General features: G+C 42.1%; 1 protein-coding gene across 4 annotated transcripts in view; it reads right to left on the reverse strand.

The window, feature by feature from the left end:
• SHISA6 (shisa family member 6) overlaps positions 1-14,453 on the reverse strand; it is a 269,982-nt gene that overhangs the window by 188,914 nt on the left and 66,615 nt on the right. The window lies entirely within an intron of this gene.

A 14,453-nucleotide genomic window follows, 5' to 3' on the forward strand; every position in this document is an offset into this window, starting at 1 on the left:
CTCAGATGGTCCCAAGGTGACATTCCTCACTTTGCTCAGCTCTTCATTGCAAGTCTCCCCTGGGGTCACCACCATGGCACAGCAAGTTAAGCCTAAGGTACCAGCAGCTATGTGAGACTGCCAGCTTGGGTCGTGGATATTCAACTTTCAAATTAACTTCCTGCTAATTTGCCTTGAAAGGCAGCAGATGATGCTTCACATATCTGGATTTCTATCATCCATGCAGGAGAACTGGATGGAGTTCAGGGCTACTGGCAGGTGTCTGGCCCGACTGTGGCTTTTGTGGTCGTGTGTGTGTGTGTGTGTGTGTGTGTGTGTGTGTGTGTGTGTCTCCCTCTCTCACTGACATTCTGCTTTTCAAATAATTAAAATCTTTTCAAAAAGAAAAGTTCCTTAAAACTGAAAGAAAAGTTTATTTTGGTACAAAAAATTCAAATCCATGCGTTTTTTTCATAACACACATTGTCCATGAACTTTTTAAAGACCCCTTATGTGCATGGATTTCAAAAATGTTATGCACAAAAATAAAGTTAGCTTCTCATTGCATTTTTAACATGCTTTTGGAGATCTCCTGGTATAAAGTAGGTCAGGCAGAGAAAAGTATGACATATATATATATATATATATATTTGCATTGTCTGTGTCTCCAAGAATATAAGGTCTATAAGACAAAGATTGTCTATTGTACTTGTGATTTTCATTAAATGAGCATATTGCTTATTCTATTCTTTAACACACACACACACACACACACACACACACACACACACACACACACACCCCTAGGCATGGAAGGTTTACAATGTGCCAGGCACTATTCCAAGCACTACATACTCAATTAATTCTCCAGGAAGCCCTGTCAGGTGTATCAGCACTGTTCCCACTTCTAGATGGAGAAAATCAAGGCACCAAAGTCAACAAAGCTGCCTGTGGTCATGCAACGGGTAAGCGTCAGACCCTGGCTTTGAATCCTTCAGGCTAGCTCCAGAGCTGGGCCCCCTCATCACCCTAACATACACAGGGCAGACCCCTGGGAAAAGCCCTGCAATCCTCTCCCTTTGGTGAAGCACACAGAGGCGAGGGGACTGCTCTGGGTCAAAGTGCTGAAGAGTGGCACATGTAGGCCATGGACTAGGACTCATCTTCCTCGCCAGTGCACTGGACTCTGTTGCCCACATCAGCTCCCTCACATTGCTTTCAATATCTCCTCTTGATAGAAGAAGAGAGTGAGGCCTAGAAGGGTTCAAAGGTCATGTTGGGGCTGCAAAGCTAATGACTGACAAATAAATGAGAAGAAAATCCTGCTTAAAAACATGAATGAATGTTTCATTTGCTAAAACATAAACGTGTGTGCTTCAAAAACTTTGTTGAAAACTAAACTGCAAGATGCTCATGTTGTTGCAAAAGATGTTAACAGACATACATAGCTTTACTCACAGTATGTATTTTCCATGAAGTTTAACATTTCCTAAATTAATGTGAGAGGCAGAGAGAGAATCTCTGATTCTCTGCTCCACCCCCTATATTCTTGCAACAGCTAGGCCTGTGCTGAGCTGAAGCTGGGAAAAACTCCACCTGGGTCTCTCACATGAGCAGTTGAGACCCAAGTACCTGAGCCACCCCTGCAGCTTCCCAAGACACACATTAGCAGAAATTTGAATCAGAAGCAGGAGCCAGGCATTGAAGCCAAGCACTCCTACGTGGAATGTGTACACTCTAACCAGAGTCTGAACCTCCACATCAAACACCCACCCCTCATATACGTGTGTTTCAAACATTTTTGGACCAAAATAAATGGATCACTTAAGTCCATATCCCATACATTTTTAAAAGTACGCTTGTATGGAGCCTGGCACCATAGTCTAGCGGCTAAATCCTCACCTTGCACACCTGGGATCTCATATGGGCATCAGTTTGTGTCCCAGCTGCTCTGCTTCCCTTCCAGCTCCCTGCTTGTGGCCTGGGAAAGTAGTGGAGGATGGCCCAAAACCTTGGGACATATCTGGTCCCACCTTCTCACTCCTCTCACTGGGAAGCTGCTCCTCAGAGTGGCTGAATGGTTGCCTGGAATTTCAACCGAGATGTTCTTTCCAGGGAATGCTAACTTAGGACACAGCCAGTCTCTTTCAGGCTGACATGTGCTCATGCGCAGTCTTCACCCTTAGATGAATGTGGAAGTGAGGTCACAGTTACCCTGGTTTCTCACTGCACTGCCCTGTGTAAACCTTTGCTCTTTAAATTCCTCTTTCCTCCACACCAATTATCTAGCTACCAGACTCTGTGAAATAGCTCCTTCATCAGCTGCACATGCATTTCATCCTAGCACTGCTTCCACTCTGGTCAGCATGTTCAAAGAGTTCAACAACATAATGGGACATCGACACTAGGAAACGGACAGTTTGGCACTTGCCTGAGTAATAAAGCAATCAAAGTTGTTACTTTCACAGGAAAATTGGTTTTATATTGTCTAGTCTGCTGTTTCAGGATTCACTGTCTCAGGTGGTTTTCCTAAAGTCTCAGCTTGCTGGAACACATGTGCGTTCCTTATGAAGAAGCTTCCCATTCTGGAATACTGGAAGGGGAAAGTGTGAGCATAAAGAAAAGGCCTACCTACATTCTTAACCTAAGGAGCTCAGTGAGCTCATGTGTGTGGGGTGGGGTGGTGGTTCAGTTTAAGCCGCCAAGGCCAGGAGGACTTCACACAGAAGTCTGAACTTACCATGTTCCACATGCATGCACTAAAACTTCTTTTGAGCACATCTCCCTCTAGAACCAATTTACGGCAATAGACAGCTGGTCCAAGGTTGAGAAGCTTGGTATGCCATGATGCTACCAGTGACTGAGTCTGCCATCTCAGCTCTATCCTCAACACTGGTCTGGAGGGGATCAGTGGGTAGGATTCTCCATCTCACATTGTTAGGAGCCTAGATCCTACAATGCCACACCACACAGGTGCGTACACACATGCCTCTGAACATCCTGTGAACGGGGCGTGTCTCTGAAGGGAAAGAGAGAAGGCATCCGAGCCTAAGCTACATGCCAATGCTTTTCCTCCATCCTTGCCTGGTGGGGTTTGCTGTCACAGCACTGCCTGGCTCTTCGTGGGGTGGGAAGTTCACCTTAGGTGGTGACTTTCCCATGGCCTATTCTACTGTACCTCATGCATGATCACAGCTTTCAGAGAGTAAGAAAGACCCTCAGAGGTCATCTAAGTTGATATCTCCATTGTATCACTGAGAACAGCAGGCCCGTGGTGTGAAGAAGGGGGGTGAGGGAGCAGGGAGTTGTTAGCGACAAATCAGTGTCTGTTGACATCAAACCTGTTTTTATTTTTTTTATGGCACCCTTTTCCACAATTATTTTTCCTCTAAACTATAAAACGTAAGCATTGAGAGGAAGATTTATTGCCATTTCACTTCTGAATCCAGTTTCTTTCTTTTTTGTTTTTAAATAAAGTCAGATGCCTCTTCCCCTTTATTGCTTGGGAGAAGCTTCCTGCAGCCAGAATGGGCTTGATTCCATTGGGTGTTGCAGAGCTTGTTTCCACCTAGGGGTTGTCAGTTCCCCCGGAATGAGGGACTGGAATTCCAGATGGAGCTGGACAAGAAGATGGCCATTTCTGGGTCACCCAGCTGCCCAATGCCCTCGGGTAGCCGCAGCAGCAGGGAGGGTAACCTAGTTTGCTTAGGAAACATTGCAGATGTCCCAGTTTATCTGACGCAGTCCTAGAAAATTGTTGGCCCTGCTCTGTTTCTGGGGCCCACCCCATTCAACCTGACCAAGTACACTGGCCCTTCGGCCTCACAAACTCAGAGTCCTGCATCCCCACAACCAGCCTTGGGCATGCCTTGATATACCCCCTGGTCACTCAGTTTCCTTTGGAGGCATCCTACCTTGGATCAGAGTATCCTGACATGGTCAAGGATTCTATCTGAGAAGGAGATGATACATCTCTCAGGATCCTAATGAGGTGAAGCCGGTTGCAGGACACTGGGGGCTGCTAAAGTGTATGGAGGAGTGCAACTGGCCACAGAACCACTCGGGTAGTGAACAGCACCAGGAACCAGTCAGCTAGCTGGGAATCGTTTCTGGCTGGTGCCACTTTGGGTTGTTTCTGTCTCCTCTCTCAATTTCAGCTTTCTCGTGTGCGAACTAAGCAAAGGGGTGAAAGTGGGAGATTTCAGAGTAAATCCAGACCACACAGATCTCCACATAAGAGATACAGGCTCTCCAGCTTGCAGAAAAACCCTCAGTGGGGCATGAAGAACTGGGAATGAGGGACAGAACAACAGAAGGCATGGCCACTTCTCTCCCTCATCAGCACCACAACTGTGTCCTCCAGCCCCAGGCCCTTGGGCACCACTCAAGGACATTTACAGATTTTGATGAAAGAAACAGAACCTCTGCTCAACAGGAAGTTGGACACCTCACTCAGGATGTGTGCAGGAATAAGCTATTGGGTATCAAAATAAATAAGAGTTTATTTTGCTTTTTATCCTTTCATGCCAAAGTCAGTGCACATAGGATTTCCTCATAAGTGTTGTGTTACAGGGAAAGAAAGGCTGTTGTAGACAGGAAGCAAACGTTCCTTTGCATATGGGCAACTGATTTGACAGCCTGCCAGTCATGCCAGTCTGACATACTTACATGAATGTTAGAGAGGATGAAAGCCCAGCTCCAAAACTGAGAAAAGATACGGATGGCTGGGAAAAAAATTCCTGAGAGACTGGGGGCCAGACATGTTGTAATGCGAGTCTTCTTTTCATGTCCATGAAATAGAGATGCAGTTGCTACTGGGTACAACCCCAAGATGTCCAGGACTCCCATTTAGGATGACCTTCCTTCTCAGTTGGACAGTTGGGGACCTAGGTTTCCAGGATTCAAACTCCAGCTGAAAAGTGAATGGATAATGGATGCACTCTGTATAGGATATCGATGGTATCTCTGAAAAGCTGTTTGAGAATAAAAAGGAATTCCAGGCAAAGGTGGACCTGAGTCCTCATGGACCAGGGCACAGGATACATGAGGAGAAAATGATCCACAAGGAAGGGAGGATGGACCGAAGGCAGCAGCCTACAGCACCCTGGGCTCATCCAACAGAGCCTGTGAGTTTAAGCGCCAACGCAGCCACTCACAGGTATCATGACCTTAAGTAGCTCTCTCCACCTCAGGTTTCTCATTAGTAACATAAAGACAGTTGGATGTGATGAGAGCCCTCTGTCTATTCTTCTTTGGTTTGGGAATTATTTTGAGACAAGCTAATGAAGTTTAGATAAAATTAGAACAAGGTGAGTTTTATAGAACTCACCCCATTCTCGGTGACAGATTAAGGCACAGAATAGCATTCCAAGTTCCTCTGTGAACTCTTTTGATAAAGGACTTGTGAAGCAGCCAGTCCTGTGGGCACTGAGTGGGGAAGATGGGTTAACCTGACCTGAAAATATTTTTTCAACAATAATGTCAGTGACTCACTCCTATTTTTTTTTTTCTGGTGAAAATCTTTCTTCTTCTGTCCTTCAAATGTGCACCCACCTCAAAAATCAAAATAGCTAAAGAAAAATCACAAAATTAATTTCTAAAATAAGCATTCCACTGACACCCCCTACTTCAATTCACCCTTTGAAGAGTGAAAGTATCAGGGCTGGCACTGTGGCATAGTAGGCTAACCCTCAACCTATTATACCAACATCCCATATGGGTGCTGGTTCTAGTTCTGGCTGCTCCACTTCCCATCCAACTCCCTTCTAATGACCTGGAAAAGCTGCAGAGGATGGCTCAAGTCCTTGGGACCCTGCACCCATGTGGAAGTAGCTCCTGGCTCATGGCTTTGGATAAGCTCAGCTCTGGCCAGTGCAGCCACTTGGGGAGTGAACCAGCAGACGGAGGATCTCTCTGTCTCTCTATGTGTCTCTCTGCCTTCCAAACATAAATAAAATAAATCTTAAGAAAATGCTCTGCGATGCTCTCAGTAAACACGTGACATTGGGCAATAGAACAATAGTAGATTATCCCACCCTTCTAGAGGCTGAGAAGGTCAAGATCAAAACCTTCAAGATTTGGAGCCACTTGTTTACTCCGTCTCTCTTGGGGGAAGGTAGAAGGATGAGGAAAAGCTGTCCTCATAGTAGAAAAGTACAAAAACAACAACAACAAAACCAAACTCGCTCGCACAGCCCCTTCCCTTGTGTCATCCACGCATTCACCAGGGCAGAGACCCTCACAACCCATACACTGCCTGGATGTGCCACCTCCCAACACCATCATCATGTGAGTGACACTTCCAACACATGCATTTCTTAGAGCACAGGAGAGTCTGGAAATCGTGGGAAGATACTTGACAAATGCGTCCAAACAGAAACCAGGCATTTTGCCTTTGGATCAATCCATGTTCACCAGTCCAATGAATCCCCTCCAAGTGGATCAAATGCACTGGGCCTGTACCCTTAAGAAGGGAATGATTTATTTCAAGTTCAATAATAAATGCTAGGATTTTGATTCTTGCCTAACTAAAAAGGAATGGATGTCATGATTTTAAGTACTGTGTTTCAATTATGGTTTGTATCAGACTAAGCTTTCGCGGTTTCAATGAATATCTCTGGACAAAAATTTCCACAGAAAAAGAAAAGGCCAACAATTGGACAGTACCAGAGAAGACCAAAGAGAGGCAGAAACTGGAGGCTGTTTAACTCTTGAAAGAAAAAAAAAAAGCCATATCTGGGTAGATGTAGATTGATTTCACTTTTTGTCCCAGAGAAATTGTATGGAGCAACGCACTTGGAATTCAAACAGAAAGCCACAGTGTCATTGGCCTGAGTCAGATGATAGAACCTGAGACTGTCAAAGGTGCTAAGGTCCCAGAGAGAGAGAGAGAGAGAGAGAGAGGGAGAGAGAGTCCAGAAACGAGGAACTCTTGAAGAGGAGGCCCTTGAATGCTTCCTACAATTTCCATTCCAAATTCAGAATTCAGATCCTTGGCTGCCTCCTGAACTCTGTGCATTAGACACAACGAAGGCGTGGAGGGGGGGGGGGTGGTCACACAGTTGCAAGGCTGATAAACTGGATAGGGATTTCAGAGTTGAGTCTCACTATGTTGGAGAAAATTAACAAGCACCTCAGACTTGTTAGCCTAACTGACACAGCTCTTCACCAGGAATAAAACCTACAACTCAGACCCTGAGACACTTGCTACCAGGGCAAGGGTAAAGCCAAAACACACCTGTTCAATCAACATCCACAAGTTCATCATCCACTGGGAATCTAACTAATCTCTTGAGCAAGACACAGATGCCAGAACTTTCACAACATTTCATCCGCACTATGTCCAGGATGCAATAAAAGATGACTATAAACCAACAGGACAAATGAGATCAATGTTTAAGAGAGAAATCAGTCAGCAGAAACAAACCCATAAATGGTCTGAAGTTTAGAATGACGTAGACTTTAACATAAGAGGACATTTCAAAATTTATAGTAGGAAAAATCAAATTAGGAGATGGTTTTATTTTGGTGCTAATGTTATGAAATTATAGACAAGTTATAGAAACTTCAAAACAAGAACCAGATGGAAAATATGCATGTGCTTAGTGACAATAAAAGTGAGGGGGTTAGAAGAGAGATTTTTTTTTAAGTTTGTTTTTTTTTTCTTGGAAATGCAGATGCACAGAGAGAAGGTGAGGCAGAGAGAAAGATCTTCCATCCACTGGTTCACTCCCCAAATGGCCCAAGCTGAACTGATCCAAAGCCAGGAGCCAGGAGCTTCTTCTGGGTCTCTCATGCAAGTGCAAGGTCCCCAGGCTTTAGGCCAACCTCCACTACTTTCCCAGGCCCCAAGCAGAGAGCTAGAAGGAAAATGGAGCAGCCAGGACATGAAATAGCGCCCACAGGGGACCCTGGCACATGCCAGATGAGGACTTAGCACCTAGGTCATTGCACTGGGTCCAGAACAGAGCTATTAGAAACACATATGAGACTAAAAATTTTAAGTACATAATCAGGTTTTATAAACGCCAAGTGGAGAGATATGAACAGGAACTATTATTGCATTAGTCGTTCTTCAGTTAACAGCTACAAAATTGGACAAAATAAATGAGACATCCAGTTTTGGTCAATGGGAAAGCATATGAGTTTTGGCCAGGTTTCTGGCTTTAAACATTAATCAGACTGTATCACAGAGAAGCAAACTTCAAGACTAACACAGTGAAATCACTCGTTTAGGGAAGTATAGGACCAAGTCCAAGGTTATAGGAATGTTTAGTATTTGCAGAGCAGAATGCCAGAGTATAGAAAGCAGCACTAAGAAATTCTTTATTGGCACACACGTGAATTCAAAACTCTGGTCAAATACCAACATGTACATAAGCAAGGAAAGACTTCATCAAGTCTAGCAGGAAAAAAATTTCTTAGAAGCTGTGGGATGGACAAAGATCCTAGCAGATGCAGTAGCTATTACCAAGCAAAACATGATTTTTGAACCACCTGGGATAATGAGTCCACAGTCGAAGAGTGGGTCTAGTTCTAGCTTGCAGCCTACAGTAAACCTACCATAATAAACCAGCTGAAAAAGAGCAAATTATTTCTCCCACACAGCAAAAACTTACCAGATGAAACTCAATACTCTAAAGAACTATTAGAAAACCCATACATAGTCATATGTCCATCTTTGCGGGCATGGACAATGGCAGAGAGTCCAGCTTCCTATTGTCAAGATATAGTGAACAGTTTCATTGTAAATCCATCTTTGTCTGGAAGTAGAAATGCATACTACACTGTATCCTCACATCTGGATACGTTAGTCTCCATTTTACAGCTACTGTACATCCCCTTAAATGAAAAGTCATAATACAAAATCAACAATAGAAAGAAAAATACAAATTTACAATGCCATGAAGTTAAATGACATGTTACTAGATATGACAGTCTCCATTACACAGCTACTAGACATCCCCTTAAATGAAGAGCCCCAAAACAAAATCAACATCCGGGAGAGAAGAACTATATTTCAGTAATGATATAGAGGAACTAGGTGTGTGTGTGGGGTGGGGGGAAGTTGGGGAGGGGATAAGGGAAATGCCAGGAGCCAATGGAACTGTATCATAAAAAGGTAATAATAATAATAAAATGTAAAAATAAATTTTTTAAAAACTACAGTTGATTCTTATAAAAAAAAAAAAAAGAAAGCAAGCCCAAACTTGCAGGTATATGGCATCCAGAAGGTCTAGCATACAAATAAAAATAAACGGACATAAGCAGCAGCAGGAAAAGGTGATTCATAACCAGGAAGAAAATACCAGGCAACTGAAAGAGTTTGCAAAATGACTCAGATGTTGAAATTAAAAACAAAGATTTCAAAGCAGCTATTATAAATATGCCCGAGCACCATTCCAGGAGAATACAGGGATAATGAGCGATTAGATGGAAATTCACAGCACCTAAGTGCAAACTCTAGAGTAAGAATTAAATGATCATCCTACATTTGAAATAAAGAATGTCATCTAAAATAAAATGAAAGAGTTGGTGTGCTTTCTAGTAGACTGAACATGACAGAGGGCCAGGACAGTGGGCTTGAAGATGACTGTTGGGAGCTATGTCATCTGAAAAAACTGGCAAGTGTCCCCTTGAAAGGGAACCAGGCATCTGAGAGCAGGATTAAGCAAATGACCGTATGTGATACTGGACTATAAGAGGAAACAGGAAAGTACAGGATGATTACATGTGAATAATACCAGCTAAATGTTTCTACTTTTTAAGCAGACAGCCATCACGTACACAAAAACCTCAAAACCTCCAACAAGATAAAGTTTTCCAAGTCCATAAGTACATTCTGGTCAAGCTGCTAAAATGCCAATGCTTGAGGAATGAACACAGGTGCACAACCAATGGCAGCTACAGACAATGGAATCACATCTTCACAGAGCTCAAAGTGGGAAAAAATAGTCAACATAGTATTGTATAAGTAGTACAAAATGTTTGCAAATCTAGGGCAAAGAAACAAACATTTGATCAACAAAACCAAGTAATATTGGGTTATGACTCCAAGTATGAAAGAATTACAATTGTATTGTATTAATGGGAAGATATGCATAACAGAGAAGACATGGGTATAGCAGAGCAAATAGGAACTCTCATGACTATCTTCTCAACCTGTAAATCCAATAACTCCTCCAAATTAACTTCATTTTAATCAAAGGTAATGAAGATAAAAATAACATCTTAAAAGCTGAGGCAAAAGAGACATTTTTAGATAAACACAAGCAAAAAGAATTTATCACCAGCAGATTCACTCTATAAGAAATTGTCAAGAAGTTTCTTTCTATTAAGTAAATAAATCCAAGGGAGAGATGTTGGTTTCCAGGCTGGGAGGAATTAGACCTAAAGATGGTAAATAACATAGACACCAAGGACTCCTTACATTCTTTCATCGATTCAAATCAAGGAAAGCAATGGGAAGTGGAGCTCAGAATATATGTAAAAGAAAATCTTATCACGAATACACATGGAGTGAGGAACAGCAATAGGATGCCACTGCTGTAAGGACTTTACATGGCCCAGGAAGGTGCTATATTCTAACTCCCAAAGCCACCATGAAAGAGCTATTGAAAGAGATGCATCCAAAAAGCCCACAGCAGGGTGGGGGTGGGTGGGGGTGGTGAGGGATAGGGAATCCAGTCACAGAGCAAAATAATCCCAACAGTAACAGAAACTGGATTTATGTATACAAAGATAATAAAAATGTAATCTGCCTGGAAAGGAAGATCAAAGGAACAACAACAACGAAAAGTCTGGATGCAAAAAAAAAAATAAATAAAACAGTAGACCCAAAGCTCAGCTGGGAAAGGACAGCTGTGCTGCAGCTCCCTTGGCAGATGGGATCTAGATGCCAAGTCTACAGGTGAGGGATCATTTGCACAGAACGCACACTTACCTTCCTATACACTTCAGTAATCTTTCAATGACTATGATACATACAACAAGGTAAATTCCACGTGACTCATTGCTTGTGGGGCTGAGAAAATAATAAGAAAAAAGTACACTGTTCATGTTCAGGCAGACACAAATTTTCAAAGTATTTTTTTTCATGCATGGATGTTGAATTTATGGATGTGGAATTCATGGATCCAGAGCATCAACTGTACTTATGTTAAATCTAAGTTGAACAAACACCACAAAATTAAAAGGCAGGAATTGGGTCAGCACCATGGAGTAGCAGGTTAGGCCTCTGCCTACAGCACCAATATTCCATACAGGCACTGGTTCAAAGTCCTGGCTGCTCAATTTCCTATCCGGTATTCTGCTGGTGGCCTTGGAAGGCAACAGAGAGGGCCCAAGTACTTGGGGCCCTGTGCCTATGTGGGAGATCTGGAGAAAGCTCCTGGCTTCAGATTGGCCCAGTTCTGGTCAACACAGCCATTGGGGAGTGAATTAATTGGTGGAAAATTCTCTCTCTCAAATGAAAAAATATATATGTGTGTATATTTTAAATATACACATATGTATATATCTTTAATAAAAATATACATATATGTCTATCTAAATTTTTTACAAACCACCAAAACAAGACATATCCGTATGTTCCCGGTAATGGATGCCCTTTACAGACTGTCCTGGATAGGCTGAATGCTCGAGAAGCAAACAGATCTCCCAAGCAAAATTTAATCCTACCCCTGACCAATATTATTACAAATTCTTATCCACTTTCCTCTTGCCTGCATTTCACAAGGAACCTTGGAAAACTGGCTACTGTTTTTCCAAGCCTGCATTGCAGCCAGACATGATCATATTGCCAAGTTGTGGAATACTCCAGTGTGAACAGAAACTTGCCAGGACTGCATCAGCCTTCTTGACAAATGGGATACAGGTAGCTATGATCACTCTTTATCTGCAGTGCCTCATCTTTGATAGCCAGAGTGATATACATGGTGCTAAAGTAGCTGCCTGGTGATATAAGAAGACAGCCCAAGAAACTGACAGAGAAAACGACTAGGATATCATTAAGGTGCTTAATAAATATTCCATGCTTCTTAGTTTGTGGGAAAACTATATATAACACTTTGTTTATGCAATGGTAGGTACACATTTTGTGCTTTGCTTTAATAAAGAAAACAAGCCAAGGAGAAGATGCCATGCCATACATGTTAAGTCTCAGCTTGAGATGCCCATATCCCATATCAGTGCCATGGGTCAAACCCTAACATCTTTGCTTCTGATCCAGTTTCCTTCTCAAATATCCTGGAAGTCAGCAGGTGTTGGCTCAAGTGCTTGAAGCCCTGCCACCCATGTAGGAGACCCGAATGGAGTTCTTGGTTTTGCCATGGCCCTGCACTGGCTAAAAAGAGTGAACCAGCAGATAGAAAAATATTCACTCTATTTCTGTCTCTGTCGCTCTCTAAAGCAGACAAAAATTAAAAACATCTCTTTTTAGGAAAAAATAAATGGTCCCTGTATGGTGGCTTAGTTGGCTAATTCTCTACCTGCAAGCGCCAGGATCCCATATGGCCACCTGTTCGTGTCTTGGCAGCTCCACTTCCCATCCAACTCTCTGCTATGGCCTGGGAGAGCAGTAGAGGATGGCTGACTCCTGGCTCCTGGCTTCAGATTGGCTCAGCTCCAGCCACCGCAGCCATTTGAGGAGTGAATCAGCAGATGGACGATCTTTCTGTCTCTCCTCTCTATAAATCTGCCTTTCCAATAAAAATAAATAAATCGTTTTTAAAAAGAGAGAGAGAATCCATTCCAAATGGACAGTTTTCTTGAATCTGCATTGGCATATAATCAGTCTAGCATCAGATTTCTCACCGGCATTGCACTCAGAATCCATTTCTGCAAAAGCAGGTGTCTCACACCAAGGCGGGGTGTGGTGGCAGGTGGAGGGCACTCTCACAGGAGTCCCTACCTCTTCCTGCCCTCTTATCCCACGCTTCCTTCTATTCTCACCAGCCCACCCCACTCCCCCTGCTCTGACTTCTCCCCTTACACTACCTTTCACCCTCACCTGCAAACACTGGGGAATTACAAATGAATAGAGTAAATTAGTATGTCTCAATTTCCCTGAGACAGCCTATTTGTCACCTAATTGTTAAACATCGAGGATCTCTACACAGCACTCCAAAGAGAGTCGGGACACAACTAATGCTTGAAATTGTGCTCTCTAATAAATAATTTAACAATATTTGTCTAAGAAGTCAAGATTGCCGTTCTAGTCTCACATTAATTGTTTCATTCTCTGAAAGCCAGTTAATCTATTAAAAATGAATAGAGTATTTACTTTATTCCACTAGAACACAGGGGACACAAGGAAGAAATTATTACTTTCCCTTTCAAATATTTTAGAACATGTGTAATTTTTTTGTCTTTCATTTTTCTCTTCAGGAAATTCATGATCATAGTTGCTTTAATCCTGTAGTGTTACAACTCATATGTCAATGTCTTTACTTCATTGAATCAACAAAGGAAAAGACAGTCATTTACTCCTATTTCTGTAGTTAACGATAATGATTACAACTTAACATATGCTCAATTAATGTTCGTTAAACACATAAATGAACTGGTGCATACACTTTGAATAATCCTTATATCCTCGAGCATGGAATCAATTGGACAATCAAAATGCCATTAGGCCATTCATTTTCCTTCAGTGGAAAGGGGAATGTTAGTTAGACGCCACTTATGTAGAGGAGTAATTTTAAAAGTAAGAAGGCAATCCAAAATTCCAACTTTTTCAAGAAAATCAGTGGCATGAAAAGGAAATATTAAAGACTGAACAAGTTAAAAATATTCTTAAATACCAAGTTCACTGGAGAAAGCAAGAGAACTTTCAAACAAGTAAAATTAATTCCCTCAGAGATACTTGGGAGAATATTGTACACATAAAATAAGAACCCATTCTCATGGGGGGTGGTGGTGGGGAAGGTACAGAGTTATAGAAAAGGAAACATAATGAAAAGAAGAAACCAATGAAGAGCCAACTACCAGGACAGAAGAGGTTGAGGCACTAATTACCAAAGGCTGAAAAAGATTAAAAGAAGAAGAAACATCAAAAATCATTATAAGTAGTCGGAGCAAAAATGTAACATTGATCTGATGACGATTCCAGGAACAGAAAAAGAAAGGCAAGGAGTGAAAATGCAAAAGCAAAGCACCCAAGGATATATGTTTCCCTCACTGACTCAACCATTCCAGCATCGGGGAAATGATCCAGTGGATGGGAGATCTTTCTCTGTCTCACCTTCTTATAGCTCAGCCATTAAAAAAAAAAAACTTTACAAAATGTTCAACTTTACTACAAATGATATATTTGACAAATCATATAAAATAGACCAAAATCCAAAAAGGTTCAGAATATAATAAAAAAAGTTAACATATTTTTAGCAACAAAAGATATTGCATAGACCTACTTTTCGTGTCCAGATCATTGGGCGATCAGGTTCAATCAAAACTGAAGTAACACATATTTTCTT

The sequence above is a fragment of the Ochotona curzoniae genome, unplaced genomic scaffold (genome assembly GCF_017591425.1).
Source record: "Ochotona curzoniae isolate NIBS_2020 unplaced genomic scaffold, NIBS_Ocur_1.0 scaffold_2453, whole genome shotgun sequence".
Classification (NCBI taxonomy): domain Eukaryota; kingdom Metazoa; phylum Chordata; class Mammalia; order Lagomorpha; family Ochotonidae; genus Ochotona; species Ochotona curzoniae.